Raw genomic sequence first — 24,222 nt, 5'->3', positions numbered from 1 at the left:
GATGGTGATTGTGGGATTATAGATGAATTTTTGTTACCTTATCTATAACTGTAAGCTAAGAAGAGGTTCTCTTTTTTTTCAAACTTTATGAAGTTTTAAAAATTTCTAAATTGACGTATTTATTCTGTAATTAAAACAACACAAACAAATGAAAAATATACTAGGCCGCTCCCCTATTTATCACTTCAACTAAAATTCCTCAGTGTGGTTTTCAAGGTCTTCTCCAGTTTGGTTCCACTAGGACTGGTATCACGGACACCCCCCTGGCCAACCCCGGCTTTTCAGTAAAGGCCAGTTTTACTGAAATATAGCTAATTATTTTTTAAAAAGAATGATTTTTAATGAGTAAAATAAATGATCACAAAGAAAATCAATTATACTGAAAAGCACAGTAATCAAGTGTTCTTTAGAACCCATATTTATGATATAATTGCTTCTTTATTAACACTCAACAATAAAATCCAGCAGGGGTCTAATAACAACTATAATTTTGAAGTAGTAATCTACATAAACTGTACTCAGAGAGAGCCACAACAGTAAAGTAATATGAAAATATCTGTGCTTTTTTTCCATTAGTAATAAAGTCACAGGTACTGCTAATACTACTGTGCTTTACTGTTTAAAATCATAATGGAAGGAAATATTAAATTTCAGTTACAGGTTATTCGTTGGTAAAAATATACAGATTTTTTTTTTCAGGGACTCCTTTAAATTCTCTCCTCAGATGCTCTTCAGGGTTATGGAGTCTAGAATTAAACCCTATTAAATCCACCTACTTTTATTTCCCACTAGTCCCCACAGTCAGAGAACTTCAGTCAGGTTTTGTCTGAACATGTTCAACCCTGCTTTCATTCCTGACTATGTTACTGCTCTAGCTTAGGATATCATTTCTCCACCTGCATGCTTATCAAAATCTTAACTATCTCTTGAAAAGCAATTCATGTTCCATCTCCTTTTCGAATTCTTTTTCTACTTCTTCAGCTCACATGGATCTCTCTATTCCTAGAACTCCTAATGTACCTGTGGGTCAATGCTTCATGACCCAACATGTAATTATTTTCTTCGAGTTCCACTTCCGCATCTATTCATCCAAGGTGTAAGATCCCTGGGGACATGGGTGACATGCTTGTATACAGGACACTGCACATATAATATAGGCACATCAAATGTATTCAATAAAGAAACTATTCTCAATAAACCAAGTATCAGAAGACAATTTCTTTGGGAAGTTTAAGTACCAGAAAATACATCAAGAGGACTGAAAATTCCACTAAGCAGCAAAAACAGACTCATAAATTAAGCTTAATATTAATAATTCACCTCAATCAGAACCTAGATAGTCATATTATATTAAAAACTCAGAAACTTATTTACCTGGCAGTAATGAATTCCAAGTAATAAATCAGGAACGGAGTGCTAAAGTAGGCATAAAACAATGATTCATTCAAAAAATATTTGCTAAGCATCTACTACATGCCAGGCACAATTCCAGAGTCCACTGATTCAATGGTAAAAAAACAAAAAACAAAAAACCCAAAAACCCCCCAAAACAATGAAAAACAAAAACGCACACAAGAATTTACTGTTAGGCCTTGGACTAGAACCTGGGGTTCCTGATTCTCATTATGAGGCTCTGGAACAAAAAGCTGTTTCTGTCTTTCAGAATAGGTAAAGTTGGGGTGGAGAAATGTTCTTAGAAGGCAGTAAATCATATAAAACATTATAAAGAAAAAGATTTGGAGCTATTAAAAATATATATATAATCTACATAGTATATAAATATAACATTAAAATCTCTATACATAAAGTCTATAAAGAAATAGATTTGGGGATAAGTTTCAATTGTCTGTAGAATATTTATTGCCTAATGATACTAGATGAATGAGGTATTACTCTACTCACTGATTAATATTTTAATCACAAACACTTCATGAAGTTTTATTCTTCTTCAAAGAGCTCTGCCAAATTGCCTCATTTACTTTATATAAAAATATAAAAACTTAAATACCAATATCACAGAAGTTGGGTGGGTGATAGCAGTCATGGTGGTAAATACTATTCGAAGTAATCTTTTTCATCGGAGGGAAGAGCCCAAAAGAGGAGGATAATGTGAATGCGGGTAGGAAACAAGGAACTGCTCTCCACACATTTCAATCTCTAGTGCTGTTTATGACCAAATAGAAATTACTTTTCTTAAAGGAAAGTTCTTAGACTAATAGCAATGGAATTCAGAGACTGAGTGAGTGAGTAAGGGGGAAGGATAAGTGGGTGGGACTGGAACAAATAAATAGTCTGACAGTGCCATGCTAGTAACCTTAAGTCATCTTATCCAAAACTCAACCCACTGCCTCCCACGCAATAATATAGCTATATGTTAACTACTAATTAACAGAGCACTGATTCTGAAGTTAGAAATCTCAGGGTCTTCAATTCTTTTCCTCACCATATACAATCACTGGCAAAGTTCTACTGATTACTCCCACAAATGTTTCTTGCATTAATCCCCTTTTGTAGTCCCACAACCTCCTGGTTCAGGTATCTTTTACCTGGATAATCAAAGTAACACAATAATCTCTTATCTGATGGCTCATTCCACTCTTAGGCCGTTCTAAGCTATATTTCACAGTGGTAACAAGCTTTCTAGCTCCTAAACATAGCTGGATCATGTCACTTTCCTCCCCAAGAGAGGTAAAAGATTTTGTAGAATTAGACTGTACTGAGTTTTGGTAGAAGGTGATGACATTGACCAAGGGAATAATGGAAAAGAGGTTGGGCAGGAAGAGAGGAGACTTAAAGACCAAGAACTTACAACAAAGGAGTCAGAAAAGTTAGATAAAATGCAGGAAAGAATGGGATCAAGAAAGCCAAATGAAAAAAGGAATAACAATAAAGTTTTAATTTTATTATTTTTATAATAATTTTGTAACAATGAATAGCTAACATTTATTAAGCATTTATGTGTGTGCTAAGCACGGGGCCAAATGATTTATAATGCATTCACTCATTTAATGCTCTCAATAATCATGAGAAGTAGGTACCTCTGTATCAGACTCAGCTGACTACACATTGTTCTCTCCCAGAGAAAATAAGGATTATTTTATATAGCGCCCCGCCCCCCTCTGGCCCCAGCCTTATTCCCCACAATGCCTAAAACAGAGCACCAAACAATTTACATTCTTACTATGTTGGTGTCAACAATACCAGAGGAAAGCCATTTTTCCTATTAATTTCATTAATATGTCATTGACTAGCACAATATATACATGTATATACAGCTATATACATACATACACGTACGTAAACATACACATACAAACACACTAGGGATCTGGAAATAAAATATTATGGCTTTCAAAAATAACTCTTCTCTTGGGGCTTAAATCTGAATTGGAACAGTAATGGCTCAGGGTATTTTTGTCTTGTAAAGCTCAAAGAGGGAAGGTAAATAAAAATGTTTTTAACTGAAGAGAAAAGAGGCTTATACCCCTACCATCTACCTGGAAATAGGGAGGACCTAGTCCTCCTAAAGGCAGATGAAAGTTACTTTCTTTTAAAATGTGTATAGGAAATTTCCTATGAGATACTACTATGGTCTAAACTCTAAGCCCAGCCTACTATTTGCCATGTGTGCTCCATTCCGTACAAGAAGTCTGGGCCAACTTTAGATGATTTTGCATAAATCCACTACCACTCGGAAAAAAGAACAAATAACAAATGGCAAAATGTGTGCTTCACTGACCTTGGGTTAGTAATGTTGCTATGTTTGGGTGCATTCTTCAGGAGTGTAATATTTGTTTGAAAGCATCAGGGTACTACTCAGAAAAGACTTTTTTTTTTTTTTTTTTTGCGGTATGTGGGCCTCTCACTGTTGTGGCCTCTCCCATTGCGGAGCACAGGCTCCGGACACGCAGGCTCAGCGGCCACGGCTCACTGGCCCAGCTGCTCCGCGGCATGTGGGATCTTCCCGGACCGGGGCACGAACCCGTGTCCCCTGCATCGGCAGGCAAACTCTCAACAACTGCGCCACCAGGGAAGCCCCAGAAAAGACATTTGACCAAAACCTATACTCTGGAATCTCAAAAACTCACTTACTTTTAAAAGCAAGCAAATCTTCTAGCTTTAAACTTTAGTAGTATGTGTGTTCACTCATTCATTCACAAATATTTACATAGAGCTTACATGTCAAGGTATTGTACTGATGCTGTAAAAACTTATTTAGTGGGAGAAACTGAAAAATAAACAGAATATTATAATAAAATATGGTAAATCCTGTGATAGGGGAAAAAAAGTCCTGAGATATTTAAATTATAAATAAGAAAAAGCATTAATCAGTTACAACAGAAAATATCATGCCACTTAAAAAAGTATTTTCCAGAATACCTTAATATGAAGAAAACATACCTGAATGGAACTCAGAAGATCTTTTTACCACGTCTGTAAACTGAGGCTTACCCTTTCCCTTTACCAATTTAATTCTGGCTCTAAGTCAGAAATCTAAGTCTCTCCTTGCTAGCTATTTTGCATTCCTATTTTAAATTTTTGTTTTTGATCTGTCTCTTTGGCTATCTGTTTTATCTACAAAAGAAATGTTGCCACAGAAAGCCTTTCAGTCACTTAATAATAGTGTCAAATCCTTTTCACAATATGCATAAAGCTACTTCATTTACAAAGATTTAGGACAAAGCTCTGAAAATTAGTAAAGCACATGTGTCTATACTACTATTATAGCCATCTACTTTTCAAATAAGCATGATTAAATACACATTACAATAAATATATATCCCCCAAATTTGTCTCCCAACCACATAATTTCTGGTGCACTCAATGTGAGATAAACAACAGTGTTGATAAACAGAACCAATCAAAATTTTCACAAAGTTCTTCACGTGCTAGGAGAATCTTGCTTTTTGCTAATAAGCCTTAAACAATGGCACAGTAAAAAGAAAAAGGTTACAGGTATAATTTTTAATAACTATCACTATAATTTCTCAAATATCAACTCAACTGATGACTCTCTAATTTCTATTTCTAGCCTGAATTTCTTGCTTGAATTCCATTTGCATATCAAATTACCTACTTGATAGGTCCAGTTAAGTGTCTAGTAGGCCTTTCAAAGTTAACACATCCAAAAAAAAAAAAAAAACTCTTGATTGCCCAGCCCAAACTTGTTACTTCACTGTCTTCCCCAACTCAGCCAACAACGACTCCATACTTCCCAACTGCTTGGGCCAAAAATCTTGGGAGTCATCCTTGACTTCTCTTTTATGCCTCAGATCCAATTCATCAGCAATTTCTGCCCACCCATGGTTTGTAATATATCCAAAATATGATCTCTTCACACTCTTTCCTGTTGTTACTCTGGTCTAAGCCACCATCAGCTCTCATTTGGATAACTGCAGTAATTTCCAATATGGCTTCCCTGTTGACATCTTTGCCCTGCCCTTATAGTTTATTCCACAAAGAGCTGCCAGAGTGAATCTTTTAACAAGGAAAGTTACCTTCAGTTAACAGTTTAAAGAAGAAAAACCGTATGGTCATATCAAGTGATTCTTAAATTAGGAAGAGACAGGCACCTACAAAAAACCTACAGCTAACATGTACTTAATGGTGACAGACTTCATGCTTTCCCTTAAGATCTGGAATAAGACTAGCTTGTCTGATGTCACCACGCCTACTAAACACAGTATTGGAAGTACCAACCAGAGCAGTAAGGCAAGAAGAGGAAATAAAAGGCATTCAGAATGGAAAGGAAGAAATAAAACTGTCTATTCATAGACACATTAGAAAACCCACAGTCTCCACAAAAAAACTACTAGAATTTATTAGTTTAGCAATGTCTCAGGATAAAGGGTGAACTCACAGAAATCAACCATATTGCTATAAACTAGCAATAAACAACTGGAAACCAAAATTTAAAACACAGTATCATTTACAACTGCTCCAAAAAAAAAAAAACGTATCTAGTTATAAACCTAGCAAAACATGTATAGAATTTGTGTGTTGGAAGCTACAAAATGCAGATGAAAGAAATCAGGCAACCTAACTGTAAGGAGAGATAAACTTGTTTATGGCTTGAAAGACTTAACAAAATAAAAATGTCAATTTTCCCCAAATTGATCTAAGGGTTTAATGCAATTCCTACCAAAATCCCAGCATGATTTTTTTATAGATTCTAAATTTTCCATGGAAAGGAAATGCAATAGTTAAAACAATTCTGAAAAAGAAGAATTAAGTTAGGGAAGTTTTACTACCTGGTTTTAAGACTTACCATACAGCTACAGTTATCAAGACAGTGTGGTAGTAGTACAGAGATAAACACAAAGATCAGTGGATCAGAATAAAGAATCTAGAAACAGACGCTCACAAGCACAGCCATCTGACTTTTGACAAAGGTGCAAAAGCAATTCAATGGAGGAAGGATAATTTTTTTTAACAAGTGGTGTTGGAACAGCTGAACAATCCACAGACAAAAAGTGAACTTCAATCTAAACTTCACACCTTTATGTGAAGATTATGTAAAACTGGATCATAGATCTACATACGCAAGATGTAAAGCTTTTTAGAAAACTTTTAGAAGAAAATAGGAGAATGCCTTTGGAAACCTAAGGTTAAGCAAAGAGCTCTTATTAGACTTGACAACAAAAGGCACAATTCATAAAAGAAAAAAAGATAAATTAGACTTCATCAATTTTTTTTTTCTCCGCAAAAGCCCCCATTAAGAGGATGAAAAGATAAGGCACAGATCAGGAGAAGATATTTGCAAATCACATACTTGACAAAGGGCTTGTGTCCAGAATACATAAAGAACTCACTAAACTCAACAACAAGAAAACAAACAATCCCATCAGAACATAAGCAAAAGACTTGAACAGACACTTCACCACAGAGGATACACAGACAGCAAACAAGCACATGAAAATACATTCAACATCATTAGCTATTAGGGAAATGCAAACTAAAGCCACAAAGAGATGTCACTACATATCTATTAGAATGGCTGAAATAAAAAATATACTGACAATACCAAACGCTGACAAGGATGCAGAGAAATTAGATCTCTCATATACTGCTGATGGGAATGTAAAATGGTTCAGCCACTCTGGAAAAGTGGCAGTTTCTTACAGAGTTAAACATACATTTATCATACAACCCAGCCACTGTATTCCTGGGGATTTATCCTAGAGAGATGAAAAAGTATTTTCACATAAAAACCCGTGGAAAACTGTTCACAGCAGCTTTAGTTTTGGAGCCCCAAACTGGAAACACAAAATTCCTTCAATCAATGGCTGAACAAATTGTGGTACATCCATACAATGGTATACTTCTTAGCATTAAAATGCAATGAACTACTGATACACGAAACAACTTGGATGTATCTCAAGCGCATAACGCTGAGTGAAAAAAAGCCAATCTCAAAATATATAACACAACACATGATTCCATTTTTATAGCAATTCTTGAAGAGTGAAAGGGGGAAAAAAAGGAAAATAGCTCACGTCTTAAAATCCTTCCGTGGCTTCTAATTTCATCCTGAATACTAAAATCCTTTCTACGATCTAAATAGCTACATGGAAAGCACATCAGTAGATGAGAGGATCTCATCCACTCTTCTCCCGCTCTCTTAACTCCAACTGCACTGGTCTTCTTGCTGTTGGAACACGGCAAGCATGCTCCTGCCTCTCTATTTAGAAAGCTCTTTCCCTTTATTACTTCACTCAGGCACCTGCTCAAATGTCATCTAATCAGAGAAGACTTCCGTGTTGCCTCCCAAATAAAATGATGTCTTCTTTCTCTTTCTCTCTCTCTAGGAACCTTAAAACCAACAAACAGAACTCAAACATCTTCCTCACCTGTTACTGCCCCTGGTATGCTCTTGTGCTGATGAATGGCAGGCATTATACTATGCACTCAGGTACTCAAGCCAGGGCATGTGTGATTACTTACATACTTCACACTCAGTATTCTCTTCTCAAATTCATCACCTACTCTTCTCCCTAATTACAGCCTTAACTCACGTCTTTATCAATTCTCAAATAAACGGTTATAAGGCTACCTCCCGCCCCCCCCCCACTCTTTTCTAAATATTCTCTACACTGCAGCCAGAGAAATCTTTCTAGAATGTTAATTTAAACATTCCATCATTTATGGGATGAAGTCAAATCTACTTTACAGAGCATACAAGTATTTTCATGCTCTTTCTTCTCATTTTCCACCTCACTTCCAATTAACCCACCACTGGTACCTAATGCACTGTGGAACTATTCACAGTATTGAATAGGTGTGGACTTTGCTACCTCCATCCTTTATGCATGTTGTTCTCTCTGACTGCAATGGCCTTTCTTCTCCCAACTTGTCCTCCTCTTCCTTGCCTATCTGACACAAACAGATTGTGTCACCCTTCCTATGAAGAATTCCCTCTTATATCCCTCCTTCCCTCACTGAGTCAGACACTCCCTCCTGTAGATTCCTAAAGTGTTTTATGTCTAACCTTGTCACTGCATTTGCTAGTGTTAGTACACTATTGATAGCTTGTATACCTGTCCCTTGAGGGCAAGAACAATATGTTAGTCATCCTTCCAATCCCATCACCTAGCAAAATACCTGGCACACAGCAGGACTCAAAACTAATTCAAAACTACTGGATAGGTGAATTAGGTTGACCAATAAAGAAGGTAGAGATGAGGCATGGTGAAAGAATGAGTCAGGCAAGATTTTTTGGGTTAGCTATTTTGCACAGGTATATCATAGAAGCCATATGAAACAAACTCTATGGAGTTTCTTTCTATTCTTTTGGTCATGTGATACCCTATAGAAACTGAAGTACTGATTCCGTAGCTTGGTTTGGCGAAGATCACCAGTTCACTTTTCCCATGAACCAGTTACCTTCCTCAAAAGAGTACTTCTTGTTCCATTCACAGAGCTACAGCAACGGCTCTGAACAGTCATCCTGTAAATTCATACCATTGTTCATGAGGGGAAAATCTCATGAAGAGAATGAGGATGTCTCACTCAGGCCCAAGCACCACCTCAGCTAGAAAAATCTCAAAAGAGAAAAAGAAAAGTCAAGCCCAACCAATACATGTCAATACATTTTCATATGTAAAAAAGCAGAATTGGCTTTGTGGAAATGGAAATTTTCTATTTTTTGAAACCCCACTTCCACATGTTTATTTTTCCATTTCCTTAGAAAATCATCATAAAGTAGCAAACAGTACTTAGTTAAGTACAGTTCAGGTATATGCTAGTCACAAGGTAAACAGCAAGTTACTCTCAATGCAAACACACAGTACCTGTATTTTCACCAACTTTTGTTTGTCAATGGTCCCTTAGATATCGTGAGTACTTTTTCTCTTCAGTTCTAGTAACTACTTAACTGTGATGCCTACATGCATCTGCTTGAGTTCCAAAGAGTAGACGCCCATGTTTGTCAGGTCACTAACAGTCTTTTAAAAATTAACCAAGCAATTATACCACAATCTGTGCTCAATGAATTAAAATGGAACAAACACTCTGTTCTGAAGCCCTTTTAAAAAGCAAACTTTCTTGCCTATATTGCTATCTTCTTTGTTACTATTTTCTAGTGATAACATAGCACCAATAAAAGCTGATGAACAGAAAATGTTTGTATAAGCATCACTGTATAATACAAACTGTATTATTAGTAGGTTAAAATATTACTTATACAATAGCAATTAATACTAATTAGTACAGCAAAATATTCTACAACAATCACCAGTTCACTCAATGAATTAAGATAAAAAAACTTTTAGGAAAACTCAAAGCAAAAAATCACAGTTAACCCAGTAATGAACATCAGGAAATTCAGCACTGTATCTTTTTTGAATGTGAAATATGGACACAGAAAATAATACTATTAAAATAATTGAAAAAATATTAACTAGCAATTTAAAACAAAAAATTACGAAGGTCACCTTATACAGATAAAGTGGTATATGTTTTATAGTATTATATTTAAGCTCATATATTTTCAGTGTTTTCAAAATCCGATCCATGCCAATTTTCTAATGCTTTTCATAAAAAAACCTAAATCATGGGTTGTGAACTAATTTCAAATTAAAAATGTGGGCTTTTTCACAGGAACAGATAAGAAAAATACAAAGAATTAATAATGTGCATGTTTATTTTGTAATTAAAATAATAATGGTGATGTTTTGTTTATTTCACCCTTGGTCTGAAGAGGTACAGTAAATTAAACAGTATAGAAGTTATTTCCCTTTTATTCTACTTGTTGGGGAAAATGAATTGAACAGGTATTCTGAAAGAAAAACCTAACAAAGCTAAATTCCAAATGTAAGATTACCTCCCATTATTTGAGCTATATGTCTACTAGAAAAAATAATTCACCTTGTTCTGTTTGAAAGATTAATACTTTTTGAAACTGAGCTTCGCTAAATAGAAGCTAATATTGATATAAGAAAGTTACAGGGAAGAAAATCTGCCTCAAAAAGCATAGGATATATCAGACATTTTGACGACTACTTATTGATGTCTACTAAATTCAGGTAAGTACTGTGCTAGGTAACATAAATACAGAGCTAGCTAACATAAGAAATACAGATAATGTAGTTAAAACTACCATGCAAGGTAGGTATTATTATACCTATGTATTTTTCTAAAGACAAGTCCTAGAGTCAAAGAGTTTGAGTGATTAGCCCAAGACCACAAAGCTATAGTTAGTAATAGAACTCACATTTGAACTTGGGCTCATCTGACTTTAAAGACCAGGTCTTTTCTTATCATACATCACAGATTCCCAACACGATAAAATTAAGATGTTTAGTTAAAAGGGAGGAGGTTGACAAGTTGACAAGTTAACAGAGACCAACTCAAACTCAAAAGTAGTATCTTCTTCAGCAGCTGAGAGAATTAAAACTAGATAAACTCCCTTCTACTCCTATTTTCCCAGTTCATATCAGAATGATTGTTTTTGTTGATTTCTCTGATAAACAAAACTTGCCTGGTGTGAGAACTGTGTTCAGCAAGGTCAAATTGCAGATTTCAAGTTTTCATTTGTATTGGCAAGTATTTCCTCCCATTGATAGGGAATGGAAAATCATTCCGCTGAACTGCCATTGGCTCTATACTAATGAAACAAGCAGTATCTGGCCTGCCTGACTGGCAAACCGACAGGAAGCAAACTTGTGATGTGCTCCATTTTGCTAACACTAAAAAGGTTAACATTAAGATATTATGGGTCAAAATAAGTTTTCCTTAATATAAATGTTAGAGGAAAACTTTAAACATTAAAACTCAAAAGAAGAGTATTATTTAATAATTCAGATGAAAGTATAGTTAATAAACCAAAGAATAAAAAGAATTTACTAACTGAAAATTTACTCTTTTTGTGCACTTTTTCCCCCTCAATAATTCACTGTCATTTGTTATTCTCCCAGAACCTGTCTTCTGCACTAGCCAAACAGACAAGTTAAATGGTCAGAATCAACCCCCAGAAACTCTGAAGTTTTTGATGGTAGCACCAATCTCTATACTATACCTCGGAATGTGGCATTGCTTTTGACTTACTATTTTGGCAAGCTTGGGCAGGGGCTGGTTGCAGAGACCATGAATTTTCTTTAACAGAGTAATTCTTTTGAATAATTTTATTAAAAACAATCAGCATTCATATATTTCCACCAAAATCTTTTAAATTCTACACTTCTTTACTCTTGCTTCTCTCTGTCTCTCTCTGCAGGACCATTCCAACCTCTACTTTATTATTTGGCTTCTGAGGCTTGTACCAGGACTGTTTTTTGTTTTTCTTCTAAGGTGAAACAAGAATGCCACTTTCTTTAACAAGGCAATTAAAATACTACAAATTCTTAAAATGCCCTGGTCTATGTTGTACCTGTTTGTGGATAAATCAGACTGACTTTCTTTCTGAAGCCACTCAAACTGACACCCTGTAGTAGTATCCCTTTCCAGTGGTAGGTTATTACAGTTCAAAGCAAACAAACAAACAAAAACCCACAAGAGTATAAAAATATCCAATTGTAGATATTTTTATCTCATTTCTAAAACAGTATTGTGTCATGCCAAGTTTAAAAATGAAGCAATTTGTTTCCATACATCTTCAAGGGGAATTTTTTTAAAAGCCAAGAAATATTTTGCATAAATGACTAAAGATCTTAGAACTTAAGGGAAGTCTTCAGTTTTAGGAAAGCTAAAATTATTATTCATTAGGCAGAGAATAACTTGCTACAGAACAGGAAAAAGCTTCCTGGTACTAAGATTCAAACATCTGAAAAATGGTTACTGTTAAAGTAGGGTAGGGTGGGGTGGGATGTTTTCCCTTTTCCGTGAAAACACCAATATTCCCCACATCACAGGAATGTAAGAAAGTGACTGAGCCATTTAATCCATAATGTCAGTATAAATGTACAGTTTCACTGAAATTGCCTTAAAGAGGTAAGACAAACTTGTCTTTTAAAGGCTGGTTAAGAGCACATAATTATACATGAATTATTTTTTCTAATCTGCTTTTAAACATTTCTATTCACTTTTTCATTTTAATGTCAACAACTTCATAGGAATAGGTTAATAAATATTAATTTAGCTGCAAATAATTTCTTTCTTTTCTTCCTTTTAACTTCTAGGATGTTTTTTCAAACTTTTGGCTAGATTCAAAAAAATAGCATTCAGAAGATTTTGTGTGATATCTGAGTCTGTGCTTAAAACTAGAGATTCAAAGACTTAAGTCCAGTGCAAACACTTTTCAAAACCAGAAGGTGCTTACTACCAAAAAGAGTTGTGATACACAGGAAAACTATCACTAAGAGCCATTCAGCACTGAACGCGCAGTATTCCTTGAGCTCCTTAAGTACAGGCCAGGCACTGAAGATATGGTGAAGTCAAGACTGAAAGGAAAATAAGACACGGTTTGTCCTTGAGACAGTTTAGTGATTTCCCAGGCTAAAAATGAAAAACAAATATTGCAATTTGACTATTCCACTCTTTCTTCATAAAACTTATGCACAATTTGCATTACTTTCTCTTCATAAAAGTTTTCCTTAATAATTTGTGAATTCTCTGAATTACCCCTTTTCACACAATAAAGGTATAAACTAATGACAAAGCGAACATTTATTGAATATGTAAACTGTACTAAATGTTTCACAAGTACTTCCATGAACTGGGATCTTATACGACATTTTTATCTACTTGTCAAAATGCTGAAATCCAGCTCATCAAGATATGTCACAACTTTTCCTCATCATAAAGACTAGGTTTACTCCTCACAGCATATTGACTAGATAACATGTGCAAACGCTCCAGAAAGTATTAGTGACCATAAATTACAGTTGAGTTTTAATTAACCTTATTCTATCAGAGAAGAGTGCTTTAGTTGTTCAAATAAACTGTGTATTAAACAATGTCCCCCACAGTGCTGTGAAAGCTTCTTGGAAAGATTACCAACATCAACTATTTTGTTTTATAACTCCAGATAAGCAACAGACAAAAAAGTTGCAGTTTATTGAGCCCCTTCTATATATCAGATAATTTACACAAAATGTATAATTTGGCATCACAACAACCCTATAGGTATTCTATTCATTTTACAGAGAAGAAAACAAGCTCAGAGAGGCTGAGAAATTGTAGTTGGCCCCAAATCACAAAGCTAGTAAGTGGCAAACCAGGATTCAAACCAGGATATCAGACTCCAAATTTTCTATTGAGCCACAAAGCAGCTTTCTGAAGCACTAACAATAGGAAATCGCTATTAACTAAAACTCTGAAGTACAAACATAATGTTGTTCCCAAGTTATGAAGTATATTTCTAAAAAAAGTTTCTTATTGGAGTATAGTTGATTTACAATGTTGTGTTAGTTTTGAAGTATATTCTTAAAGAAAAATATTTATGTATGGAAGTTTTTGTTTTTGAAATCAAAGATAATATCCACTATGTAGTTTTTAAAAGAGCAAATATGCAATGTCTGTTCCCCAACCTCCTGTTCTGTTTTACTTTTCTCCACAGTACTTTTTTCTCCCAGACACGCTTGATTTTACTCATTTATTATATCTTCCACTACTAAAATGTAAACTATATGACAGAAATTTTGTCTGTGTTATCCACTGCTGCCATCTCCAATATCTCAAAGAACCCTGTGCTCAATAAATATCTGTGAAACGATAGAAACCTTGGCACTTAGTAGGTATTCAATAAATATTAGTTTCTCTTTTACTATGCAGGAAACACTAAAAAGGTTAATGTTAAGATATTAAAGGTCTAAAGAAATTTACTACTCCCTTGATACCAAATTTTGAACTGAAACATTATCAGAAATCCAATAGAATTTCTTGCTCAAGTTTTACATTAAAAATGTTGAGGCAAATCAAAAAGATACATTCGGCAAAGCCTCATTTATAAAGCACTGTCAGGAGATACGGGGGTCTACATGAATTATATTTTGAACAAAGCACTTTTAAGTGGCAAAACTTTAATCAATTTTCACAGAGATCTTTTACTGATATTAATATTCACAATTTTGCTTTGTGGCAATTCTGACTTGGATCTCCTTCTAAAACATCAACTTCTCAGCTGACGCATCTTACTGTGCTTTTAACAGTAGCCCATTCCTTCTGAGGATTAAGAAATTAGAAACTAAGCATACTTTGTAAAATGAGTCAATAAAAATCAAAGTGAAAAGTCTAAGTAAAATGCATAAGTTTAACGCTAGAAGGCTAGTAGTAAATACTACTTAGTACCAAACATTGTGTTTTGAGGGATGGAATACTTAGAAAATGAAGAAAAAGACAGCCATTCTTTTTTTTTTTTTTTTAACATCTTTATTGGGGTATAATTGCTTTACAATGGTGTGTTAGTTTCTGCTTTATAACAAAGTGAATCAGTTATACATATACATATGTTCCCATATGTCTTCCCTCTTGCGTCTCCCTCCCTCTCACCCTCCCTATCCCACCCCTCTAAGCTGTCACAAAGCACCGAGCCAATATCCCTGTGCCATGCGGCTGCTTCCAAGACAGTCATTCTTAATCTCTGACTCTTATCAAGATCACAGGCGAGTTTAGCAGTTAACTAAAGGGAATGTAAAAAGTACAGTACTGGGCTTCCCTGGTGGCGCAGTGGTTGAGTCCGCCTGCCGATGCAGGGGACACGGGTTCGTGCCCCGGTCCGGGAAGATCCCACATGCCGCGGAGCGGCTGGGCCCGTGAGCCATGGCCGCTGAGCCTGCGCGTCCGGAACCTGTGCTCCGCAACGGGAGCGGCCACAACAGTGAGAGGCCCGCGTACCGCAAAAACAAACAAACAAACAAACAAACAAACAAAAAAGTACAGTACTGGCCACCCCTGAGTACTTACTCAGGGATTTTAGCTTTCTGATTAAGTAAGTGTCCTTGATTTCTAGGGTCAGAATCATAAAAAAATGAAATGTTAAAATATTATAAGTATTTTGGAAATATGAGCCAGAGGCAAATAAATATGAACATGCATACGTTTAGATTTCATACAATTTCCAAGTCTCCAAATCCTTACCATCTTAATACAGAGGACTTAAAATAAAATGACATATAGACTGTGAGAGTCTACCGAAAGATTCAGCCCAAACCTCCTTAGAATCGTTCAGCATGATCACCTTCCTGTGCTTGGCACCCACCACTACCCACATTTCCATTTTCCTAGTTGCCTAAAACTGTTCATCTAATCCTCTACTAGCATCTTATCCCCTAGCTTCTCCTCCTTATTACTGTTTTGCCCCATTTTCACATTTGCCTCTGTTATTTCCTCATAATCCTTCTATTTTATAGAGTCCCAATCTTAGATGGACCAAATAAAGATGACATAAGTGAAACAACGGAAAAGTGCTACTACCGTTCTCTCTTGGGTCATAGGAGCATGGCCAAGTAGAGATATAATGAAATTGAAGCTTTTCTGAATTACAGTTTAACTTACAAACTTTGTATGTTGTAAAGATTATTAGGAACTTTTTTTCAAAACATCTATAACAAGGCAAACAGTGCCTTTTAAATAAGTTGATAACCATTAAAAAATACACTTTTAGTCTTGATGAATTTATACAACTAAAATAAATGCTGTTTCAGAAAATTCACACATTCCTCATGGGACTTTTTTGACACGAAACTCACAAAGTTTCATGTAAGTGGTGCCCATCACACCCATTTTGCAAAATGCCATATGTTCATAGATACATATGTAGATTTCATCCTCAACAGTATTTTGAGAAAAGAATTTTCCTTACAGAGAAAACTACAGAAGTAGAATAAATTTTTATTTCTGTCAAGACACAAGACTAATCATATTATGACACTTACCCAAGTATAACGTGTTACTAATACTAAACAAGCAATTCTCAATAATAACGTAACTGGGGATCTGAGTAGTTGTGCCCACTTAACTCTGCAGAGTTTAAAAACCTCCTGATTTCATTAGATGCAATAACTGTATGCAAGTTTTAAACAATATCACTAGCTGAAGGCAAGCGCTTCTTTCCAGTAAAGAGAGGACCAAATATAGGTGTTATTTCAATCAAATCAGATTAAATTAAAACTTATTTTTCAGGAAATTTGTATCAGATGAGACTGATCATTTATCCACTTCTTAACAAGTTACAAAGGCACAGGTTCTACTATGTGACAGTTCACTAAAGAGGGTTGAACCACTTGCATTTCATCAGTGTCCCCTGAGAATACTTTTGAACTCAGAAAAGGTATTCCACGTGCCCAAGAGAAAAATGAAATAACGGAGTATATTCAGTGGATGACTTACTCATCTAATTAACGCATTCAACTTTCAGTTGATCCTTTAAAGATTTAAATCTTAAGCACCCTCTATTAGAAACTGATTAGATTTAAGGGGAAAAAAACCCCAACAGAAGTTCTGAATCACTGGAATTTTTGTTCTATTTCCTGTTAACACACTGATAGTGCCATCATTCAATATATTCCTTCCAGACACGTTTTTTCAAAGCTATTGAATCCTTTTTAAACTTGGCCCTATTTTAATTTGTAACTCATTTATCTGACAATTCTTCCCATTGTTTCTAATTTAAGTGCTCAGCCAAAGCTTACAGTAAGATGAAGAGCGTGTCTGTCTTTATTAGAAAATGCAGTGGTTTCAAAATCTGAAGTTTCAAACTGTCAGGGTTTAAAACCAATCACGACTTCACTGTTCCAAGGAATTCAAAGATACTTTTAAAAAGGTGTCAATACTCTGCTACTGTATGAAGAGTGTGGTAAGCAGCAGTAGTGTAAAAACTGAAAGCAAAATTGTATTCCATGCCCACCAAAATTCCCGGCCAAATCTGAAATTGCATAATGAGCAACGTACTCTTTAAGAGTGAGCTAAAGCACAAACGAATTCCTTTTATAAAATGCGAATCAACCTGACCCTAAAGTTCGACACTTTACAAACTTACCTAAAACAGACAAAATGGATGCAAAAGTATACTGCCTCACTGTTGCCTCAAATACGACCTTAGTGTTCAAGAACTTTCCAATGAAGAGAGGCACTCAAAACAGCCTCGCACTGGAGACCCCGAAACGCATGAACTCCTGCGAAACCCCCGTGAAGCTGCAAATTCCCTCCACTCTCCTGGAAACCCAGCTTATCAGAAACATTTGAAGAATTCCTCCACGACAATTAAGCTGACTTGAAGAATGGAAACCGAACATCGCAAATATACTATATATGGAATGAAACATGGCCAAACGCATAGATACGAAGCCACATGGGCTCCGCCACTCTGCTATACTACCCAGCCCGAGCAGCCTTACAGCATCAGCAACGGGAAGATACACCTGTCACCTGTTCAGCGATACCCAGACCCTTTCAGCCTCCCGGCCCCAACCCCAATCTTAGGGTTTGAGGTTGACAGGACAGAAAGCTAGAACTATCCTCTGAAATCTAAGGGCCACACACTCACAGCGGGGCTGGCTCCCCACTTCCAGAAGGCTGCAGAAAACCCACATCGGAAAAGGAAAGACGCTCTCCCCTCGACCTCCACGTAACTCCCTCGATCTCTCCCCGCAACACCCTCGCCCCTAAGTCATCCCTCCTCGGGCCACGGCTCCCCCAGAGGAGATCTCCGTCCCCCCCGGCCCAGCCCCCCCATATCTCACACATGCCAAAGGGGCGGGCCGGGGGCACCCGTGCAGGCAGGGGCCCTCCCCGCCCCCGGCACCCTCCCCCACCCGGGGCTCTCCCCGGCGCCCGACTCCAATGAATCTCCCCCTCCCCCTACACACTTCTTCCCGGGAGCCCAGGCCGGGCCCGATGCTCCCCACCCCCGCCCGGTCTGGAGGACTTGGGGGGCCTCCCTCTCTGCCTCGCCACTGGGGAAGGAAGGAGGCGGAGGGAGGAAGAGCGAGAGGAAGAAGCGGACGCCCCGCAAGGGCCTCGCGAGTCGGCAGAGTCCCTTCCAGATGAAGGGGGGGTGCGGGGAGCTGAGGGGAGAGCCGGGATTGGGGATCCCGCCGAGGCCCGGCAGCGCTGTCCGCTTACCCTTCGCCGCCGCCGCTTCCCCCTCCTCCTCCTCGGCCGCCGCCGCCGCCGCCTCTCCCACTACGGCAGCCGTCTCCACCGTCGCCGCCGCCGCCTCCACCACCACAGCCGCCGCCAGCGCCGCCGCCGCCTCCGATTCCACCCGGCAGGGGGGACACCTCAGCTCTCCCTCCCTCCCCGCTCAGCCCCTCCGATCGGCCGCCGCCGCCAACTCCCTCCGGCTGCCGCCGCCGCCGCCGCCGCCGCTCGTGGCTGAGGGGGAGGGGAGGGGGTCGGGTTGGGTCGCCCCGCCGGCGGCTGCTGCAGATCAAAAACGATGGCTGGGTGGCGTCGCCTCTCCCCGCTCCTCGGCTCCAGCTCGCTCGGCCTCCCTACCTCCTTCGGCCCCCACCCCCCTCGCGCTTGCTTGCCCTCCCCCCACCCCCCCAGCTCTCGCTCGCTCTCGCCGCGGCTCCGCCAGTCCAGTGCAAATCAAAATACTGTCACACAATATGGCGGCGCGGCCGCCGGCAAACACCGCGAGATCTGTGGGCGCTGCTGAGGCGGCGGCTGTGACTAGGCCTCCCCCAGTCGGGCGGCGGGGGAGCGGCCAGCGGCGGCGGCGGCGGTGGCGGCGGCGCGGAGATGCTCTTTCTCCGCCCTGCACCCCTCCCCCGACTCTCGCAGACTCCACACCCGTCTTGCGAAGGCTGCAGGGAGAACGCTGCCCGGTCGCGCGGACTGGCGCGGGCAGCCGCCGGGGCCGTGCTAGAGGGGGCGCCGAGGCAAACGGCCAGAGGAGGGCCCGATCCTACTTTTTAAGTTTTATCCCGGCCGCCGTTACTTGGAGGGGGTGTGTGTGTGGAGAGAAAGAGCAGGTTTACCCCCCAACGGGGGCCGATAGCAGTTTAGGTCGAAAGGAGAAAAGAACTCAGCTCCCCGCGGCTCGGCCCGTCCGGAAGCGGGCGGCGGGACCAGTGGGGCTGCTGGCCTCGCCGCGCGGGAAGGGGGCTTCGAGCTCCGGGCGGGGGGCGGACCCGATGCCGCGGCACTGCAGCAGCTCCGCGCCTTCCCCGGGCCCGGGCCGCCGAGGGCGGCAGGTGGGCCGCGGCGGGGCGGGGACACACCCCTTTGGAGGCAGGCGGCGCCGAGAGCCGCTGGCTGACTGTGGTCAGAGCGGGAGACCAGAGTCGTCCCGAGAGTGTGCGGGACACGTCCTAGAAGGCTCGGAACTCGCAGCTTCGAGTTTGGAAAAAAATGTTGGGCTCTGAGTCTTCTTGAGCGCTGGAAAGAAAAAACCAGTCTAAATACTGCAAGGGTTTTGTTGTTTCGATTTTATTTAAATTGCACGTTCCTAGAAGTCCTAGAAGCAGAGCCAAAGACACTTTAACTTCGGGCGGGGGGGGCAGGCGAAGCAAAGACTTCTGTTTCTATCTTCTTAAAGAAATATTTGTTTAATTTCCCCCTAAAATGAAACGTGTTTAACACTCACACGTTTCTCACAATGTAAGATATTTATTTAAACATTCTAGCGCTTTAGTGGTGTCCAAAACACTACATTTTTAAAATTTTTGTCCATTTCTCTGCCAGTTTCTTCCTTGAAACAATTCTTACTCCCCAGAAAAATCCTGAAGGACCATTTTTATTTTTCTATTTCCAGTATGAGCGCTGTAGTTACAGCGAGAGCCTTTAAACACACACACACCCACCCAAAACAAAACAAAAATCTCTTAAGAAGTACAGGCTTCTCTACGGTTAAGGTACTTTTGCCAGTTCTTTTCCCCTCACTCATCATTTAAAAATACCTGAAATATTGGGATAGGGCACCAATTCAAAACCTTTACCACGTCAGAAGCCGGAAGTACTTATTATTACTTACTGTATCAGAATTTAAGTATTTTTCTCTCCATTGTCGATATTAAGAGGAGTAAATTAGGATTTAAAAAATGGGAAGACTATAGTTTTAATGTATGCAATGCTTGGTAATAAAAAAAATTACTGAACCTTAATACTTCACAGTAGTCCTTTCTGAGAAACTATTTCCGAACTAAATGTTAAGGTAATTAATGAAATGAGTTTAGAGAAATTGAATCCATTATTAAGTAAATTTCACTTCTCTTTGAAACCACTATAAAATATAGAGCCAAAAATTGCTTTTGAAATGGTAGAATTACATATTTTATACAAAATATTGTTAGAAATTTAATGAAATGTATATATACATATTTTAATAGAAATATAATGCTTTGTAAACTTATGAACACGATAGGTGTGAATAGCTCAAGTCTAAGAACCAGTGGGTGGCAGAGAAGGTATGTATAACAATACATCCTTGCACCAACACTGAAGAGCTTTAACCTGGATCTAATCATGAGAAGCATCAAACAAACCCAAATAGAGGAAAATTCTACAAAATAGCTGGCCCATATTCTTAAAACACGCTCAATGTCATGAAAACAAAACAAAACTGCAGATTAAAGGAAACTAAAGACATAACAACTAAATGCAATATGTGACCCTGAACTACATCTTTACTGGAGGAGGAAAATTTTATACTTTAGCATGTTACTGGGATAATCGATGCAGTTGGAATATGAACTGTAGATTAAAGTACGTTATCCATGTTAAGTTTCCTGAATACATTATGTATGAGAATATTCTTGTTCATCGGAAAACACACTGAAATATTCCCTGTGGCCACCAGGGAAGTCCCCTTGGTTATTTTTAAATTTTAAAATAGTTTAAATATTTTAAAAAACTTGGTGAATATGGGAATTTCTCTACTATTCTTGCAATTTTTCACTGTATGAAATTATTGCAAAATAAGTTTTAAAAAACAAAGAGCTTTAAACTGCAGAGTTCCCTACTTAACCAAGAGAAGGAATGTTGTGAGATGGACAGGTAGAGATAGAGAAATAGATATCCTTTCATAATGGAACTAGCCATCTGTTTCTCAGTGACAGATGAGAGTTTTGGTCATTCAACTTTTCCTTCTTCTCACCTATTTAATCTACTTGAATTTGGAACAGAAATAGGAACGCTTACTATATATTTGGTAAATGTGATATCCATATTTAGTGATCCAATAAATATTCAGTGTCTATTATCCACAAGGCTCTGTGGAGAAAACATGAGGGAACAAAGCAGACTGTGCCTTTCAGATGCTCTCTGTAATGATTAGAGAGAGAAAACAAGATATAATCCCTATACTACATTCAAGAGTCTTTTAGTCTAGTGCTGTGTGGCCACTAGCTACCTGTAGCTATTTACATTTAAATTAATTAAGCAAAATGAAATGTTCAGGCCCCCAGTTGCATTAGCCACATTTCAAGTGCTCATTAACCGTCTTCACAGAAAGTTCTATGATTGAACAGCACTGGTAGTAGAAGAGAATACACTATGTAAATAACACCAATACAAAGTAGATGGTAATAAACACCATAGAAGCTTAGAAGAAGGAGAGTTTACTTTGCAGGGGGTGGCAGTAGAGGAAATGTCAGGGACAGTTTCAAGAAGATTGTGTACAGGCAAGTGGAGATGGAGCAAGAGAATTCCAGGCAAAGACAACATGAACAAAGCGGGAAAGGGAGAGGCATATTCAAGGGATCGCACTTAGTTCTATGTATCCATAGTGCAAGGTACGTAACAGAGTGTAGCGCTGTACAACACCACAAATGCTGAACTGCTGAGCTTGGACTAATTCTCTAAGCAACGGGAAGTTACTAAAGAAGTTGTCTTTTGGACAAGACAAAAAATATGATCAAATAGTTCTTTAGGAAGGATAATCTAGCAGCACATGTATGAAATGGATTAGAGTTGAGGGCATAAAGACTGCATAGCATTGCAATAGCCCAAATGAGACATAATGAATTTATATAAAGCGGTCTATCAGTAAGGATGTAACAAATTCCAATTTAAAATGGCTTAGGGGGCTTCCCTGGTGGTGCAGTGGTTGAGAGTCCGCCTGCCGATGCAGGGGACACAGGTTCGTGCCCCGGTCTGGGAAGATCCCACATGCCGCGGAGCGGCTGGGCCCATGAGCCATGGCCGCTGAGCCTGCGCGTCTGGAGCACAGATTCAAAGTAGAGGGAAAGACTGAAGGTGCAAGAATGAGATGATGACTCTTGAGCGTCTAAGAGAAACTTATAGGAATAATATTGAAGGCACAAGAAGAGTTTAGCTTTTTAGGACAAGGGACATTTTCTGAGACAAAAATAATTAAGAAAGGAAGACTATCCTAAAATATTTGTGTGTGTTTGTGCATGTGTGTGTGCAAATTGAAAGGTGATTCTAAAATTTATGTGGAAATAGAAGGGTCTATAGTAACCAAGACAATTTTGAAGAAGAACAAACTTAAGACTTAACACTACCACGTTTAAAGACTCATTAAAAGTCTCAGTAATTAAGACAGTGTGGTATTGGCACAGAGACAGATGAATACACAAAAGGAACATAACAGAGAATCCAGAAATAGAACTTGATTTATGACAAAGGCACTGCTGCAATTCAGTGAGAAAAGGATATATTTTCAACAAATGGTGCTGGAACAATTGGCCATTCACATGGAAAAAAAGGATACTTGACTCCTACCTCACACCATATACAAAAATTAATTCAAGATGGATCATAGACCTAAATGGGAAGTTTAAAAAAGCTTCTGTTAATCAAAAGACACTATCAGGAAAGTGAATAAGAAAGAGAGAACATATTTCAATACATATATCTGACAATGGACTCACATTCAAAATATATGAGAAAATTTCCATAAATCAAAAAGAAAAACCAAACAACCCAATTTTTAAAATAAGGAAAAACTCTTGAAGAAGTACCCTATAAGATGATTTCCAAATGGCCAATAAGTTCACAGAAAAGTGTTCAACATAATTTCTTATCAGGAAAATGCAAATTACAAACGCAATGACATATCAGTGCCTACCTAACAGAAGGGCTAACGTTAAAAAGTCCAACAGTGCCAAGTGTTAGCAAAGAAAAGTGTAGAGCAACCTGAACTCTCATATACTGCAGATGGGATTGTAAATTGGTTCAACCACATTGGAAAACTCTTTGACAGTGTCTACTAAAGCTAAACATATGCCTACTTTATGACCTAACTATGTTGTTTTATTTTATGTGTCAACTTGGCAGGGCCATGGTGCCCAAACAGCTGGCTGAACATTATTCTGGGTGTTTTTGTGAGGGCGTTTTTGTATGAGATTAACATTTAAATTGGTGGACATTGAATACAGCAGATTGCCCTCCACAATGTAGATGGGCTTCATTCAATCACTGAAGGCTTGAATAGAACAAAGGAACAACTTTTCCCCCACTAGGAGGAATTTCCCCAACTGGATGGCTTCCTGACTTGAACTGGTACATAGGCTCTTCCTGGTTCTCCAGCCTGCAGGCTTTTGAACAGAAACTGCAACACTGGCTCCCCCTGGCTATCCAGCCTGCCAGCTCATCCTGTAGATTTTGGACTTGCCAGCCTACATAATCATGTGAGCCAATTTCCTATAATCTCTCCATCATTCTTTCTCTCTGTATCCTATTGGTTCTGTTTCTCTGGAGAATTCTTATACACCAACAATTTCATTCCTGGGTATACACTCAGGAGAAATAAATGCACGTGTCCATCAAAAAACCGATAAATGGAATATATTATTCAGCAATAAAAAGCAACGAAGCACTGATACATGCTACAACAGCGATGAACTTTGAACACCTTCTGCTAAATGAAAGAAGCGA

At 38.6% G+C, this 24,222-nt stretch overlaps 1 protein-coding gene across 3 annotated transcripts in view; it reads right to left on the bottom strand.

Moving 5' to 3' along the window:
- Positions 1-18,883, bottom strand: part of TAB2 (TGF-beta activated kinase 1 (MAP3K7) binding protein 2) — an 86,620-nt gene extending 67,737 nt beyond the window's left edge. For all 3 annotated transcript variants that reach the window (XM_060283606.2, XM_030853202.3, XM_030853205.3), the window contains exon 1: positions 18,499-18,883. The gene's annotated coding sequence lies outside the window, so the exon portion shown is untranslated. The remainder of the gene's footprint in view (positions 1-18,498) is intronic.
- Between the last annotated feature and the right edge of the window lie 5,339 nt (positions 18,884-24,222).

Source organism: Globicephala melas, chromosome 14 (assembly GCF_963455315.2).
Source record: "Globicephala melas chromosome 14, mGloMel1.2, whole genome shotgun sequence".
Lineage (NCBI taxonomy): Eukaryota > Metazoa > Chordata > Mammalia > Artiodactyla > Delphinidae > Globicephala > Globicephala melas.
This window is presented reverse-complemented; position numbering and strand designations above follow the sequence as displayed.